This window comes from Triturus cristatus, chromosome 2_1 (assembly GCF_964204655.1).
Source record: "Triturus cristatus chromosome 2_1, aTriCri1.1, whole genome shotgun sequence".
In the NCBI taxonomy this organism is placed as follows: Eukaryota; Metazoa; Chordata; class Amphibia; order Caudata; family Salamandridae; genus Triturus; species Triturus cristatus.
Window position 1 is genome coordinate 1,007,435,998 of NC_140581.1, and position 18,002 is coordinate 1,007,453,999.

The following is an 18,002-nucleotide window of genomic DNA, read 5'->3' on the forward strand; positions in this document are numbered from 1 at the left end:
TTTGGACACTTTTTTCAGATAACTGAGGTCTTGACAGGAGGATAACGGACTGATAATTGATACCACCATGGTGCTTTAACTAGATACAAAATGATCTTGACAAACATATGAATGTACAATTTGTATGATCCATTAGCGTTGTGTAAGACACTATAGCAAGAAGGCATTGTATTATGTTTATCACTATGAATTTAATTTTATATGTCATTGCGCTAAATACATAACCATGGTTGTAGCCACTATACAGGCTGATATAGATAAATGGTTTTTTACGTTGTTCACGAATGGTCGCCATTTTGGACATATTCAACTAATTCGGTTATTACAATGCACAGTTAATTGAGGTTTTCTGCATTAGCATCATGAATTCTTATAGATACCACTATGGTATGACATCGTCCAGCAATTAACTGGTTGGTCCTACATACGCTAGGATTGTCCCAATAATCTTGTGTACATTTATGTCTAACATTATGAGGCTGATTTTATGATTATGTATCATTTTGTTTATATTCAGCGGCATTCAAACCACGTAACTCAGTTTCAAGCTACTAGCATAGCTCATACACATAAGGGTTTTTGAGCCATTAAGAAATGGCCGCCGTTGTTGCATTATCAAGTGAAGTCCGTTTTCGATGTCTTTTCCTATGTAAGACCTCGTTATACTAACATGCACTGTGTGAACAAGACAGCGAGTCTGTCGAAATGCGTAACAATTGCTGAATAAATCTATTTGGGTTTAATTTCGAGAGTGCGTCTTCCTTGAGGATCGTCAAGTGTGGATATATATATATATATATATATATCCACAGAAACACCTCCGACTAGGGAACCCCCGACCCTGCAGGGTAGCCTCTTCAACCGGGCACTGAGATTCCCGGCAATTCCACAACAATGAAGCACCACACAAGAGACCCACTTCAGAAAACAGAAAGCCTTTATTCAAGCTTTTTAGCACAGTGTTCCTGTAATCCCAACTGGTTTCGGCACCTTGAGCCCTGGTCACGGGCAGGAAATAACAACCATAGTGTCTGTGCCTACAAATTTATAACGTTTCTGGTCACCTGACTGATTCTGGCATCCAGCTCCCAGAATGCATCATTTTATATGGGTAGGTAATGGAAAAGTTCATCATGTTAGCTGTTAGCAAAATATACTATTCAGCACCCTTGTGCATTCTTGATAGTGAGTAATTAAAATTGAAGTGGTAATCAGGCAGGGTTCCTCGTAAAAAGCACAATGCTGAAATAACAAACTGCTCGGTTTTCATGCCTCTGTCGTCTGAACGATTGGAAGGGGAATCATCCCCGACCAAATCCCTTCCAGCGCTATATATATATATTAAAGCTCCAAAGTTGCCCACTGGCGAAGAGTGTGCAACTTTGCAACATATTGATGCTCTCTTTGCACTCAATTGAAATCACTCGCAGACGGGTGCTATTCAGTGGCGGTGCACTCCTTATAATACGGGAATGAGAGCTGTTACATATATATATATATATATATATATATATTACCTACTGGCGGTCGCCAGTAGGTAGTTATAGTTAGGACCCTGTTTCCATAGGAAATCCGCAACATTCTATTTTGAATAACTTTGGCGCCGGTCGACGAATCCTCGCGAATTTCTCAAAATAGGTGGGGCGCTACGCTCCGCTCCTACCCTGAAAGTCTCGGGGGGATTCGTCAAGCGGGGGCTGAGATAAAAGGGGGGTCCCAAAACGCGTTTTTCCCATGCATTTTTCCATAGGACCTTTAGACAGGGCTACAGCCCGAACGGCTGAACAGAATTACTAGAAATTTGGCAGAGAGGTAGTCCTCAGGTCAAGGAAGTGCCTTTTGTAGGTTTGGTGTAAATCTGTTCAGTAGCTTCTGAGAAAATAGCCTTTAAATCAATATATATGTCTGAGCCAGCTTACGGTACGCTTACCGTAAGCTTACCGTACGCGTACGGTGGCGTGCGCGAGCGCGATTCTGATTGGCTGTTACATCTAAGTAAACATTCGAATCGGTCGAAACCAGGAAGCGGCGGCCGCCATTTTCTCTCTCGCACTCTGAGGGGGGGGCTGTAAACAAAGGCAAAAAACATATAAAGGGGCTGTTTAGACAGCGCCCATGCACATAGCCATGTTAGTTGAGTCCTCAAAGATCCCCCAAGGCCAAAAACGGTAAATTTTTATTTTTTGAAAATTTCGCCGATTACGCTTACCGTACGCGTACGGCGCGCTTACGCTAAAAATTTTAATAAAAAAAAAAAACACTCTCTGTGCATGGCATATTATTGTCATCACTTACAAATTAAATTTAACAGATTACCTATCACAAGGAAGCGCATAATATGTCCTCCATGTGCGCACGGTGCGTAACGTGGGCACGCGGTGCGCGTAGTGCACTGTGTGCCCACCTTGCGTGTACGGCACTAACTGCGTAAAGTGGGCGCGCGGTGCGCGAAGCGCACCGCGTGCTCACTGTGCGCGCACGGTGCGCGAGTTAAGTGGGCGTGCACGCCACGAATGGCGTAAAGTAACTTAGCATTTAAAAAACCGTACAAATTCACTGAAAAAACCATAGGTTTCACACACGTTATAGTTAGGAATTAGCATTTAAAAAACCTTGCAAATTCAGTGAAAAAACCATAGGTTTCAGACATGTTATAGTTAGCGGAAATTTTACTGATAAAAGACCAATGAAATTCCCCCGTTCTAGTTAGTGCAGGCAACTATAACTCACGCGACCGCAATCTTCTGCTGATGACATATGTGTCTTTATGAAAAAAAAATATTTGTAATATATGTATAGCTAAAAATTTATGGAAGAAGACATGGGCAAATAAGTGTCTAAATACAGTATTAGCATCAGCAGAGGATTGCGGTCGCGTGAGTTATAGTTGCCTGCACTATCTATAATGGGGGAATTTCATTGGTTTTTTATCAGTAAAATTTCCGCTAACTATAACATGTCTGAAACCTATGGTTTTTTCAGTGAATATATATATATATATATATATATATATATATATATATATATATACCACACAAATCCACTGCGTCTCACTTTCCCAGTCTCAGGACGAAAGATCAAACACTGGGCCGGGCCCGTGAGAAAGGAGTGCAAGTAAACTCCGAAACGCGTCGGACCTAGTGTTTAAATAAACACACTTTTGATTGAGGCCACGGCTCCAGTGCTTGATCTTTCGTCCTGTGACTGGGAAAGTGAGACACAGTGGATTTGTGTGGTATATTTGGGGGTGGCTACCCCTGCCGTGTGCCCGCCGTTCAAGAGGCTCTGGAACAGCCAAACTACTTTGGGATATGTATATATATATATATATATAATATTTAAACTTTACAGAAACTGACAGTCACTGGAAGATGTCATCAGTGATGTCATCAGTGATGTCATTTGAGATGTCATCAGTAATGATCAAGTGCATAGGGTGCTCGAAGCGCGTCGCAGAGGGAGTCAATAAACTACAACAACTGCCTTACCTGTTTGGGTCCGTCTCTCTCTGTTCGCCGAAAGGAAGTACGAGGAGTTTTGGAATATATATATATATATATATATATATATATATATATATATATATATATAGATATATATATTATCTACTGGCGGTTGGCAGTAGATAGTTATAGTTCCAACCTAGTTTCCGTAGGAAATCTCAAAATTCTATTTTGAATAACTTTGGCGCCGGATGATGAATTCTCGCGAAATTTTCAAAACAAATGGGGCGCTCCGTTCAGCTCCTACCCTGAAAGTCTCGGGGTGATTCGTCAAGTGGGGGCCGAGAAAAAGGGGGGTCTCAAAACGCGTTTTCCCCATGCATTTTTCCATAGGACCTTTAGTCGAAGGTACAGCCCGAACGGCTGAACAGAATTACGTGAAATTTGGCAGAGAGGTAGCCAGAAGGTCAAGGAAGTGCCTTTTGAAGGTCTCGTGTAAATCTGTTCTGTATTTCCTGAGAAAATAGCATTTAAATGCGTATAAATATCTATACGCGCGCACCGTGCGCGCACCCTGCCGTGCGTGAGCGCAATTCTGATTGGTTGTTAGATGTCGGTAAACATTCGAATCGGTCAAAACCAGGAAGTGTCGGCCGCCATTTTGTCTCTCGCAGTCTGAGGGGTTGAAAAACAAAGGTGGAGAATGTGAAAAGGGGGCAGGGTGGACAGTTCCTGACCCCATAGCCTTTGTCAGGGGGTCCCAGAAAGACCCCCAAGGGCAAAAAAATGTTTTCTTTTTTTTTCGAAAAATCGCGGAGTGCGCGCACTGTCCGCCCACGCTGAAAAAACATACGTAAATTTTTTTTTTTTAATTTTAAACGGAAAATTAAGCGAGGTTTGCGCACCATGCGCGCACGCTAAAAATCCCATATAAAAAATACATAGATAAATTAGCATTTAAAAAACCTTTGAAATTCACTGAAAAAACCATAGGTTTCACACACGTTATAGTTACGAATTAGCATTTAAAAAACCTTGCAAATTCACTTAAAAACCATAGGTTTCACACATGTTTTAGTTAGCTGGACATTTTACTCGTAAAAAAACAATGAAATTCCCCCGTTATAGTTAGTACAGGCAACAATAACTCACACGACCGCAATCCTCTGCTGATGACGTCAGATATTACATCACTGATGACATATGTGTCTTTCTGAAAAATAAATATTTGTAATATATGTATAGCTAAAGATTAATGGAAGAAGACATGGGTAAATAAGTGTCTAAATACAGTGATGTAATATCTGACGTCATCAGCAGAGGATTGCGGTCGCGTGAGTTATAGTTGCCTGCACTAACTATAACAGGGGAATTTCATTGGTTTTTTATGAGTGAAATGTCCAGCTAACTATAACATGTGTGAAACCTATGGTTTTTTGAGTGAATATATATATATATTCACTGAAAAAACCATAGGTTTCACACATGTTATAGTTAGCTGGACATTTTACTCATAAAAAAACAATGAAATTCCCCCATTATAGTTAGTGCAGGCAACTATAACTCACGCGACCGCAATCCTCTGCTGATGCTAATACTGTATTTAGACACTTATTTGCCCATGTCTTCTTCCATTAAATTTTAGCTATACATATATTACAAATATTTTTTTTTCATAAAGACACATATGTCATCAGCAGAGGATTGCGGTCGCGTGAGTTATAGTTGCCTGCACTAACTATAACGGGGGAATTTCATTGGTTTTTTATGAGTAAAATGTCCAGCTAACATGTGTGAAACCTATGTTTTTTTCAGTGAATTTGCAAGGTTTTTTAAATGCTAATTCCTAACAATAACGTGTGTGAAACCTATGTTTTTTTCAGTGAATTTGTACATTTTTTTAAATGCTAAGTTACTTTACGCCGTTCGTGGTGTGCGTGGCCACTTAACGCAGTTCGTTCCGTGCGCGCACCGTGCGCGCACAGTGAGCACGCGGTGCGCTTTGCGCACCGCGTGCCCACTTTACGCAGTTAGTGCCGTGCACGCACGGTGGGCACGCGGTGCGCTACGTGCACCGCGTGCCCACGTTACGCTGGATGGGCCATGTACGCACGATGCGCTTCGCGCACTGTCCGCTCACGGAGGACATATTATGCGCTTCGTTGTGAACGGTAATCGAATAAATGTTTAGTTGTGTGATATGGCATGCACAAAAGGTGCCCTACGGGCGCCTTTTGCACATGGGGATGGGAAAGTGTGGATACTTTTTTTTTTATAATTAATTTTTACCGTACGCGTACGGTAAGCGTAATCGGCGTTTTTTCTAAAAAAATTTAAATTGAATTTTTGGCCTTGGGGGTTCTTTTGGGACACCATGAACAAGGCTAGGTGGTTGGGAGCTGTCTAACCTGCCCCTTTACATGTTTTCACCCTTTGTTTTTCATCCCCCCCTCAGAGTGCGAGAGAGAAAATGGCGGCCGCCGCTTCCTGGTTTCGACCGATTCAAATGTTTACTAAGATCTAACAGCCAATCAGAATCGCGCTCGCGCACGGCACCGTACGCGTACGGTAAGCTTACCGTAAGCGCACGGTAAGCGCACCGTAAGCTGCCACAGATATATATATTGATTTAAATGCTATTTTCTCAGGAACTACTGAACAGATTTACACCAGACCTACAAAAGGCACTTCCTTGAACTGTAGACTACCTCTCTGCCAAATTTCAAGTAACTCTGTTCAGCCGTTCGGGCTGTAGCTGTGTCTAAAGGTCCTATGGAAAAATGCATGGGAAAAACGCGTTTTGGGACCCCCCTTTTTTCTCAGCCCCCGCTTGACGAATCCCCCCGAGACTTTCAGGGTAGGAGTGGAGCGTAGCGCCCCATTAGTTTTGAAAATTTCGCGAGGATTCGTCGACCGGCGCCAAAGTTATTCCAAATAGAATGATGCGGATTTCCTATGGAAAGAGGGTCCTAACTATAACTACCTACTGGCGACCGCCAGTAGGTAATATATATATCATATTTAAACTTTACAGAAACTTACAGTCACTGGAAGATGTCATCAGTGATGTCATCAGTGATGTCATTTGAGATGTCATCAGTGATGTCACTAACCATGTCATGAATTATGTAATATGTGATGTCATCAGCAGTGCATTGCTGGGGCGCGAGTCATAGTTAGCTCAACTAAGTATAACAGACGAATTTCTCTGGTTTTTGTACGAGTGAAATGTCCAACTAACTATAATGTCCCTGAAACCTATTGTTTTTTAAGTAAATATATATATATTGCACAATAGTATTGGAATGCCTTTCAGCTGATCTCACAGCCTTTGTCAACCTGATTAAATGCACCATTTCTTCCCGTATTTAGACCTTCAAAGCCAGTGATGTCACTTTTATAAACTTAAAGAAATAACTATCATCATAGTCTTTCTTTTCAAATTGTCATTTTTCAATTTTGCCATCACTTTTGTTGTGCTAAAATAAGTACAATTATTCTCTGCGCAATAAACAGTTCTTGCAATCCATACTGTGAAAAATGTCTTGTTTTGGTATTTTCAGTGAATTAGTAGTGTGAGCACTGCTCCCATGTGGAAAGTTTGTGTATACAATTAGCTCTTAACATGAGCTCTGCATACTTGCAAGTGACTTTCTTGACCTCGTAAATTATAGAGCTTTTCAACCACTATTATTTACAAGCTGGCAGCTAGTGTTATCAAACTTCAAATTGTCATGATATCTCCCATTATTCAACTGCTGCCAGCCGTTTTCCTGTTCGTAAAAGTACAGTAATAAAAATGATCACACACCAGTGCTCACCTTGCTATCATATCATTGCTCGAACCTTTAATTCTTCAAAGCAAGCGTTGCCAAACATTCTGGTCCTTTAAACACACTGCTCAGCTAATTAGCTATCAGCATTCCCGCCAAGGGTAGCCTTTCAAATCCCAGTGCCGAAAATGCACTGTTGCTTCTGTCCCATCCATTTGCAGTTGCTCCAATGTGGTACTCGGAGGCTTGCAAGCTTGGATAAAATCCTCCTGAGTTTTGTGGGTATATATACATACTCATGTTTATATATATATATATATATGTATATATATATATACACACACACACACACACATATATATATATATATTTATTTCTTGCACTGAAAAATCAAAGTTTACAGGGATGTTATAGTTAGGCTGACATTTCATGTGTACAAAACCAGAGAAGTTTAGCAGTTAACTGTAACTCGCCCCCACTATGCACTGCTTATGACCTCACATATTACATCACTCATGACAATGGTCAGTGACATCATTGATGACTGTAAAGATAAGGATCCCCCTGCTACTAATGAGAAGTTCACCTAGGCCTGGAAATACATACTGTGAAATTCCTTGTGCAACTTCAAAACATATTTAAATAACCATAATGTAAAACATATCTAAGAGAGAAAAGCTGACACATATGTTTAATTCTCTGTTGTGAAATGTATATATTGAACTATATTTAAAGAAAAGATTAAATAGAAAATATATTTTTTGTATTTTTCTAATCCAGAGTATCAGCTTTTCTCTCTTAGATATGTTTTACATTATGGTTATTTAAATATATTTTGAAGTTGCCCTAGGAAATTCACAGTTACATCATTGATGACATCACTGATGAAGTGTAGTGTCCCGATGCTCTAATAAGTCTTTCGTGAAAGAAAATAGCTCAAGTAGTATAAGTTTAGAGTTGGGAGGTAAACTCTGATCTGCTGGCAAAGTTTGCAGGGTTTTGCCCAGCCCGTGTTTGGCTCAGAATGTGTTAGGGTTGGTGATGAACGTGCGAAAGTTTCATAGGTGTGTTTGGTGGGCTGGTCAAAGTTTTCTGATAGCTGCTGATCCCTGATGCTTGAACAAACCAGTGTTGATGACCCACTTATGTTGTGCACTTCTTAGGTATGCTTAGTACATTGTATATATATATATATGCTATGCTAATAGGAACACCCTGAATCAGCTGGATTCCAAGAAAGTAAAGCGGCGAACTGACTGCCTTGCAGGCAGGTGTCAGATAAATGCAAGTTACCAGTGGCAACAGAACGTACGGGTGGCTGAGCAATACTCCGCCTGGTTACGGAACTCTGCGGAATTTGGCAGAGTTTTTCAGTAACTCCATGGAGTTCTGCAGAGTGAAACTCCATGAGCACCGCCCACCCCTATATAAGTCCTACCAAAAATTGATATTTGTCCAACTTTGAAGTTTGTAATTCTGGTTTCCAATTTAGATCTATCTGCTCTGCATAGTTGAAGCATAACCATAAGGTATTTTCGACTTCTTCGTATACTCAACGTAGACATTACATCTGATCTACAATTTGGACTAGTCATATTTTGTTTAGCCTTTGGATCAATCTGTCAAAAGGCACAGTTTTGGAATTCAGTAGTGTTAAATACGGAAATCGCTCAGAATTGATTTGAGTGGTATATGTAAAAGAACAATCTTCACAGTCATTATTCCATGTGTATTCAGTCCAAATAAGTAATCAATACTCACTGCATCTTCTTCTAAAACTCCAAGGATGACCATTATAAACTCCTGTGCGTCTTGTTGAATGTTGAGAGTAAAAACTACTGATCCACTACAAATATTCCAATCACTATGTAAACATTGGAGCAAACAACACAGTACATAACACAGTCTGTTCTCTGTTTTTTGTTCAGTTGCATTTATAAGATGTGGTAAATGTAAGACTTCATTGAGAACAACATTTGCAAAGCAGTTGACACCAGACTGTTTTCCAATTGGTAACCTACAATATCTCCCTCATTTTCCAGTTTTGTCTTCTTAACAGCTTCTTTCTTATCCTTGTGTTCCTTCTTTTCAGCAACACCCATAGATTATTTTTCAAGCTTACACTTTGGACAGTTTATCCATTTCTCATACATGGGATACTGTTCTAAATGAGGAGCATATACACTTCTTTTTTATTTTTTCAAACACTTTTTATTATTGTGAAAACGTGTTGATACAATACAATTTCTGCATCACATTCTAATCAATTACCGAAGATTACAATCCAATACTGAATATTCCAAACATGCCCTGTACCCTTTCCCTTCATTCCAGGATTTTCACACATTTAACCACTCCCACTCCTGCCTCTGCTCGGAGGGGGAGTAACAAATATCACCTCGATATGCATTCCGTTTCCCCCATATCGTGTTCCCTTTTTTGAGGCAGCATCTATTCGTATAGACTGCAAATTCCGCCAACATACACCAACCTACATCTCGTTTCCAGTCTTCAATCATTGGCATGTCTGGAGCTCCCCATTTGTGAGTGATGTTATGCTTTGCAATTGTGAAACCATTGGCCGCCCACATTTGATCCATATGGTTGAGGTCAGTAGCATCCCAAATGTCTAGGAGACATGTCTTAGGGGATAATGGTAGAGCATTGCCACTCACCTCATTCACAATACGGTTAACTGCCTCCCAGTTACTCTGTTGGTGTCCGGGAGCCTACTGCCTCGTTTGCCGCCGGAGGACCCCCATCGACGTCGTTGCTGGGATTATACCCTGGTACTATAGAGCCTTATTGGATCCTAAACGCTCACAGAATGACATTGTGATCAATGACTTCCTTATTTAATTGCTCCTTCCTGAGTCTGATATCGCATGAGACGTCTGGAGCCTGCCCTTTATACATTCTCTCAGATATCTGTCTATTGAGCTGGTCTCAATAGTATATGTTTCTTTGTAACCTTGAGTGAACGATTTGAACAAAGGTTCTGCGCGTGTGTCCTACACTCTATATATTTACTGCCCAGATGAAGGTTTAGCCCCCCCCCAGCCTGACACCAAAACGCGCGTTAGCATTGAATTACTCTGTGTATTTGGATCCAGCCTCCACCATTTATTGGAAGGATACACGAGAGGCCACGATTCTTACATCATTTGGCTATAGAGCATATTTGGATTGTTTTAGCAATATGTATAATGGTTAGAATGTTGTGGATTGAGAGTGACGAAGGAATGTGTATGCAACTTTGGAATCTTGAATGAGTGTTGTTTGATTGAATGCTTTGTGTGGGACCTATGTATTTATGCTTATTATGTATTATTCATCTATTTATGTCTTTCACTTTGTGAATCTTGATAAAATTTAATGGATTATAAAAATGGCTACAATAATTAAAAAAATAGAATTTTTGTAACAATGTTTATTCTTGGAATTATTATGATTATGTCCTTTTGTTAACCAAGTGTTGTCTAAAATTGTTTGACCCTATTTGGGCACTATACATATCCTATATATAGGCAGGTTGATCTCCCTAGTAGTAGTTTGGTTGTTTTCCTCTGCTTCATCTGCCTATTATTCGCCTTCAGGGGTCCCCCTTCTTATTGGTTATGTGGTAAAACGTACCCACCTCCCTGCACTGCCTTCTACTGTCTACAGTCTGTCGAGTCACTACAGCTCATTTTGACAAGTGTCGTACATGTAACATACGTATGACGTAAACATTTTAATTGGACCAAACGCAGCCTTGCTGGTATAGCCACTTTGCGCGGGGGAGGATAACGCATCACGCCAGTCCTAGTCCTCCAAATCTCCAACATCGGTCTGCCAACGCATAAATAGGTGAGTCAATGGGTCTGGTAAGTTATTAATTATCTTACGATATGTGAGGGAGATTGCCTTGTTCAGCATGGGATCTGCCAATAGTCTGTCCTCCAGTGGAGTGGCCTCCAGTATCCCATTCAAATCTTTAGTTCCTTCTAGTAGGGCATGACGTATTTGTAAATATCGGAAGGTTTCGGTCACGCATAATTTATACTCTATTTGTAGTTCAGGGAAGGTCAGTATTTTACCCTTCTTAATTAAGTCACTAACCTGTGATATGCCAATAGTATCCCATTTATCAACTCCACTACATCTACTCAAATTGCCCAGTATATCAGCATGCCATAGTGATGTCATTTGTGTAAATTTATTTTTCCAGCCCAAGTTAGCAGTGGTGGTGTGCCATATGGCGACAGTAAGAGCAGTGGGCCCCGTGAGCCGTTTCCCATTTGATTTTGTGTGCAGTGTTTCTCTGCACCCTCCATGTCCCATCAGCCATTTATCCATCTGACATGCTGGGTCCTGTTGTGGTCCATATACCCATTTATTTATGATTGACAGGTGGGGGGCCCAGTAATAACATCATAACACTGGCGGACCAGATTGAGTCCAGCGATACGCAGAGGCTTCCAGTAACAGAGCAGAGTTCTAACTTCTCCTTCAATTGATTTAAAATATGCATCAGGAACACCAAATGGTGTATTTTGTAATGCATATAAGAGCCGGGGGAGGGCCATAATCTTGTAGAGAGTGGCACGTCCTAGTAGCGACACCGGCAGTGTGCGCCAATGTCACACACCGCTTTGTAAGCGAGTCAACGGGCCAAGAAGGTTCCGTTCGTAAAAGAGCGACGGGTCCTCTTTACAAATATCCCTAGATGTTTGAATCCATCCTCCACAATCGTGACTCTACAGGTGGCTGGAAGGGCTGGTGCCGGCACATGTAGCATATATAGAATCGACTTAGACCAATTTATATTGTAAACAGAGTATTTGCTATAGTTAGTGCAGATTTGAAAGACTCTGCGAATTGAGGCACCTGGGGAGGCGACGTAAAGAAGGATATACCTGCATAGAGCGAGATTCTGTCCTACCACTCGTTTGCCCACTTCAGCCCATGGACTAAGGGGTCTTGACATATCCAACACGCGAGGGGTTCTAGGACGAGATCAAATATCAGAGGAGACAGGGGGCAACCCTGTCTCGTTCCACGGTGAAGAGTGAACGCGGAGGACACATGTCCATTTACTACCACCTGAGCAAGAGGTTCAGCATACAGAAGTTTCACCCAGTCGAGATATTCCTTGCCCAGGCCCATCCGCTCGAGCACTGCAAACATATATGACCACTCCACAGTATCAAAGACCATACGTGCATCCAAAGAAAGTATTGCAGCCCCCTCCCTAATGGTGTGTTTCCTGTCGAGTATCCCATTTAGGGGGCGCAAATTCATAGCCGTGTTGCGGCCAGGCATGAACTCAGATTGGTCCAGGTGGATCAATTTTGTAATAACCGAGAGTAGCCTACTAGCCAGTACTTTTAGGAGAATTTTGGCTCCTATGTTTAATAGAGATATTGGTCAATATGAGGCTAAATATTCTGCCACTTTCCCTGGCTTACGTATAACCACTATAGACACCAATCTCTGGTCTTTAGGGAGTGTGCCAATAAACTTGCTCTCAAGGTACATTAAAAGAAGATGTGGAGCCACCTTCGTCACTGTTGCTTTAAGGAGTTCAATAGGGAGGCCATTAGGGCCCTCTGCTTTACCCAATTGTATATTGAGTATGGCAGGTGTTATTTCCTCGACTGTAATGTCCCCTCCCAGCGTTTGCTGGTCTCCTGGGGTCAATACTGGGATTTGAATATCGGTGATTTACTCCCGTATGTCATCAATAGTGTCTGCTGTTGCCGATGAGTAAAGTTGAGTATAGTAATCTTCAAAGCCCTCTGCTATGTGTTGTGGGTCACGCAAAAGGGTTATGTTCCAATCATGTAATACCCTTATCCATCGGTCTGCCCTTTCTTTTCTATCCAACCATGCTAGGAGTCTACTAGCCCTGTCTCCCTGCTCGTACACTTTAAATATCGTGGCATCATGTCTATCCTTAGTTGTATGAGTGGCCAGGTCTCCTTATTTCTTTCTTTTGAGTTCCAAGATGGATTGATGGTAAGTGTCCTGCGGGTAGGGGTGGCAGTTAGTGTGTATCGAGCCTTTATGGGAGCATGGTCGGTGATGCCTCTAGCCAGATGTTGAACCTCAGAGATGTGGCGTGCTGTGTCAGCTAAAGTCAAAATATAATCAATACGGGAACTGGCTTTTGTGGCATATATACACTTCTTAACCAATTGTACTCTCTGACACAACTTTCATCAGCACTAACTTTCCTATCATCAAAATCAACTGAAAACAAACCAGACAATGTTCTAACTCGAGATAATACTAAATATGACATACCTTCTTCAAATACAGTACTTTCAATTTTAATAAACACTTGAGCTTTATGGATAGTTACAGCATTCACTAGAGAGAGTGGGAACTGGTGTAGCCTGACATTTAAGTCCTTTGCAAGCAAAGGAAGGTGCAACACATCGTCCAATCTACTTCACGCTATCAATCGGATCAAATGTAATGGCTAAGTATTCAACGTCATCTCTATTTGGAACATGAATGAAATTAACAATGTTACTCATAGCACCATTTGCTAATCCTTCCTCAACATTTAAATTATGCCACAAAATTACTCTACAGTTTTTGCACTATATGTAAACACTTTTTGTAGGCCTGGATACAGATTTCTCCAATGAACCCAATTTTGCTTGTAGTTTTCCACTTAGCAGTATTGTCACTCCCTGGTGTTCCGTTTTGTTGATAGCTGTAGTTTCCAAAATTTCTTTCTTCAGTTTTAGTAATTCTTCATTCAAATTAGAGTACTCCTGAAATGTCATTCAGAATATTTACGTATTCCACGCCAGATGCTTGACACATATTCTTCAGTAGTTCTTTGTATTGGAAGTTTAGCCAAATGTTTTCATTTGCAATACTTCCCAAAGAATTACAGTTTCATCGTGGAGAAGTGTCTTGAAAACAGGCTGTCCTATGATGGGGGGAATTCGCAGTAGGTCACCAAAGACAAGTAAATGCTTTCCTCCAAACAGCATGTCATACTATGTTTTTAAAATCTGTTGCGAAGTGTATGAAGGCAATCATTAAGTTTGAGACCATGCTCACCTCATGGATGATTAAAAGCTTCAGTTTCTTCAATACTCTTGACACTTCGTGGAAAGCTTCACAAGAGAACCTCTCATATTCCAATTTATTGTCATATTCCACAGGTAGCATAAGTAGTGAATGTAAAGTAATTCCTTTAATGTTCTGTGCAGCTAATCCAGTTGGTGCCGTTACTGCACATGATAAATTTGATTCTTAAGTCCTCAGTGGGTAAACGGTGGGAACTTTAATTAAAAAGCTTTTTCCGGTGCTAGCTTAACTACTGATGAAAAATAGTATTGGCTTGAATGATGAGCATTTACATTCTTTCTTTTTGGGAGGAATCCATGCTCTATTTTCTCTTTTACCTCCATATAAATTTCTTTGTGGTTGTCGTTCAGTTGTGCAACTAACTATTGGAAATCTACACTTTCCTGTCTCGCTTGTTCCATTCCACTTTCCACCTCATTCATGACTATTGAAGATTCATTTTCAATAATTGGTTGTCCAAGAGGATCCTAACTCAGTGGTCTAGAACTTGAGCTGCTTTGTGAACTCTCCTTAACTAACTCAGAAGCAATCGATTCTTCCTATTCAATATCATCAATTAACATTTGCAAGTAGTTTGGAAACACTGAATGGTGTCTTTCATAGTGTTGAAAGAATATTCGTAGCAGTCATAGTCTCCAAGTAATTATGATTCAGCATGCCAAGGCTTGGAGAGTTGTAGAAGTGCCCAATAGAAACACTATCTCCTGCCTTGAGTTTGGCAACTAAGTTTTCTGTGGTCAGTTAGATTTCCGTTTGTATGTCTCACCAAACAACGGTCACATCCAACTACTGAATATTTCCCATCTTCTATGTTCCCTGTTACATTGCTTCTATATCTGTAGTGTTGAACTATATCATAAGGCACATGTTTCTAGATGTGGACTCCTTCTTGGATAGTATGTGTCCGACATATTTGATTTCATAATGTTTGTACTTTCTGGATCAAACTTTGCTAGGTACTGAATTTCTGGGAAAAAACTTCAAGATTCTGTTTCACATGCTTGCAAGGCCTAAACTTACCCAAAAATTCCCCTTGACTTAATGAACAAACTGGCTGAGCTCAACCGATCACAGCACTCATAGGAGCCTATCTCTCTATGGGAAAGCATTTTCAAGCTGAAGCTATACAATTTCGTGGTTAGAGTCTTTTCTTCAGAAATTCCTGTCTCCTCTGAGTTTGTAATATATGGAGTGACATAACGAGCACCAGCAAAGAAGTTGTCTGCAACAAATTGTATATCCATGTTAGCATTCTACATTTTGAGAATCACAGGTTTATAGTCATTAATATATTTGGAGGCCTCTGTTCTTCTGACGTTGTTTGTGTTTTTCGATGATTTTGGTGTCAGTGTATGCCTGACTGCAATAAAAAGCTGTTCACTCTTCATTCACATTTGTATTTTCCATGACAGTACTTCCCACATCTATGTGTTTGAAAGCGTATAACTTAGTGCCTCAGACCTTTTTCACCACTGTCTTCTGGGATGGCACATGTCACATACTGTTCAATAAAAGAGAGTACAGACTCATCACTGTGTGTTCCAAATTTTGGTTTATCTTCTATCCATAATTGCATGTGAATATGAAGAGCACCTCTTGCTTGGTAGTCTTTACGCCAAAAGAAAGCAGTTACTTCATAAAGAGGAGAATTAGTTTTGTTACAGATGAAAGATAGCTTGACTTGAAACCTGTGGTTACAATATCTACAAACATTAGCAGGATCCTAAGAGCAAAGTTCTCCTGCTGTCTTCATATCGATGTCCATAATAATGTTTGAGTTTGCTTCTCTCAAAAATTCAAGCAGGTCATTCCATGAGTATTCAGCACAACTGAGTGTGAAAAACCAAGTAGGTGCTCCTAGGTTTTTCAACATACATTTCAGTTCTCCAAGACGATGATACTCATTGGTGCCATGTTGGGACTTCAAAAAAAGGGGGGGGACCAGAAGCCGATATTTAAATCAGGTCCTGCACACAAGGCTCCAATTACAACTGTACATCAAGGGGTGTGCTGTTCCTAACAGGGAGACAAGGGAAAGGGGAGGTCTTTCTTCGTGATGCCCTCACACACCCCGAAGGATGTCATGCTTCATCAATGGACTCTGCTCCTCATTGGGCCGGCGCTGCAATGCCCGACAGGCTCCCGTAAACGGTGCTCTTTGGCAGAGATCTTTTGAAGAAGCCGTGGGGTGAGTGCGAGTATGAGGGCAAGGACAGAGTAGTGCATGGGTTGTGGGTTTTTAAAATAAGTCTGGAGCAGTCCTCTTCAGAAATGATTTATTTATTAAGGTAGTTCCAGCTTAGTTAAAATGTCTAGGTGCCCTGCGTGGATGCAATATTCCTGGAGGGCTATCGCAGTGTAATGGGTCAACATGTTTCGTGCCTTTATTGCCCCTAATGAGTTATGTGGCACTTCATCAGGACCTAAGTGAGTGGATGGTGCACTACTAAAGGTCTGGTTCCCTAGATATGGTATGGTGTCCAGACACAATACAGTGAAACCCTAGTAGACTTATACTGGGCTGGTGTAGACCTATAAAGGAAGGGAAGGGGGAGAAAATAAACAACAACAATGGAAGGTTTAAAACCTGGACAGACGGAGTAATACTCTTAGGAACTATAAAAAGAGTAAACTTCTTAATCAGCTAAGCTGTGGCTAGCCAATAGCGTGCTTGAAAGGTGCAATACCCATTGCTGTATGTTCATGACATAAAAGTTATTTGAACACAGTGTCAATATGGTACCAAGATTTAACAGGTGACTGGATAACGTACCCCATGCGGTAATTGATACTATCCAATTTTCAGTATCGGTAGTGCATGTAAAACTCCTTATAAACACAGGAGGGTTCTTACTCCAACCGTCATAATATACTCAGGTAGCAGAGAGTGTGTAAAAGCTCACAGCATGGTGTAATGGCTGTCAATGGGTGGTGTTTCCAGTCAACAAACGGTGTGAGATATGGTGTATATATCAAGGTTAATAGTGCCGTAGGTCGTGCTCTACCTTAGGAGGGCATATCAGGAGGAGAGCTCAAAGTAAGGGACATAGTTGGTCAAGCGTGCATGCAACACGGCGCTCTTGGTGTGGACAGAACGTCATGAGCCGCAAGGCAAACAAACTTAGTTAGAAAACACACACACGCTGCAAGCATTCGAAAGATAACGTGGTAATGGAGAAAGCCACAGTATGGTGTACAAAAAGGCAGGAGTCGAGAGGAGTTCTTGCTCGTAACTTCTCACCCCCAGTATGGAAGTCTACAGACTCACGGGGGAGATCAGAGCAAGTCGTTGCTCTGATGCTGTAACAAGAAGGGGTACTAAGATTAAGAACCAAGCAGATTGCAAATCTTACCGGTGTTTCCAATGCGGAGGTAAAGTACTCACTGCTGGGTGGCAGGCAACTAGCACGAATGCTACCCTTGCTCCGGGCCCTGTTCCGACCACTTCCAGATCTGGTGTTTTTGTGCTCGGGAGTGCGTGGAGGTCCACGTCCAAGAGCTAGAAGGCTAACCTATACTGCCATCTTGGAAGAAAGAAATTCAATGTAACTTTATTGAGTGACGCTAGGTGTAATCAAGGGTTAGTAAAGGACGATCGTGTGAGCCTGTGGGGCTTCGATTGAAGGAAGTGATTAATGATATATGTAAATACCTCATGTAGAAATGTACCCTCAGTCACAGTGTGCTACTGCTA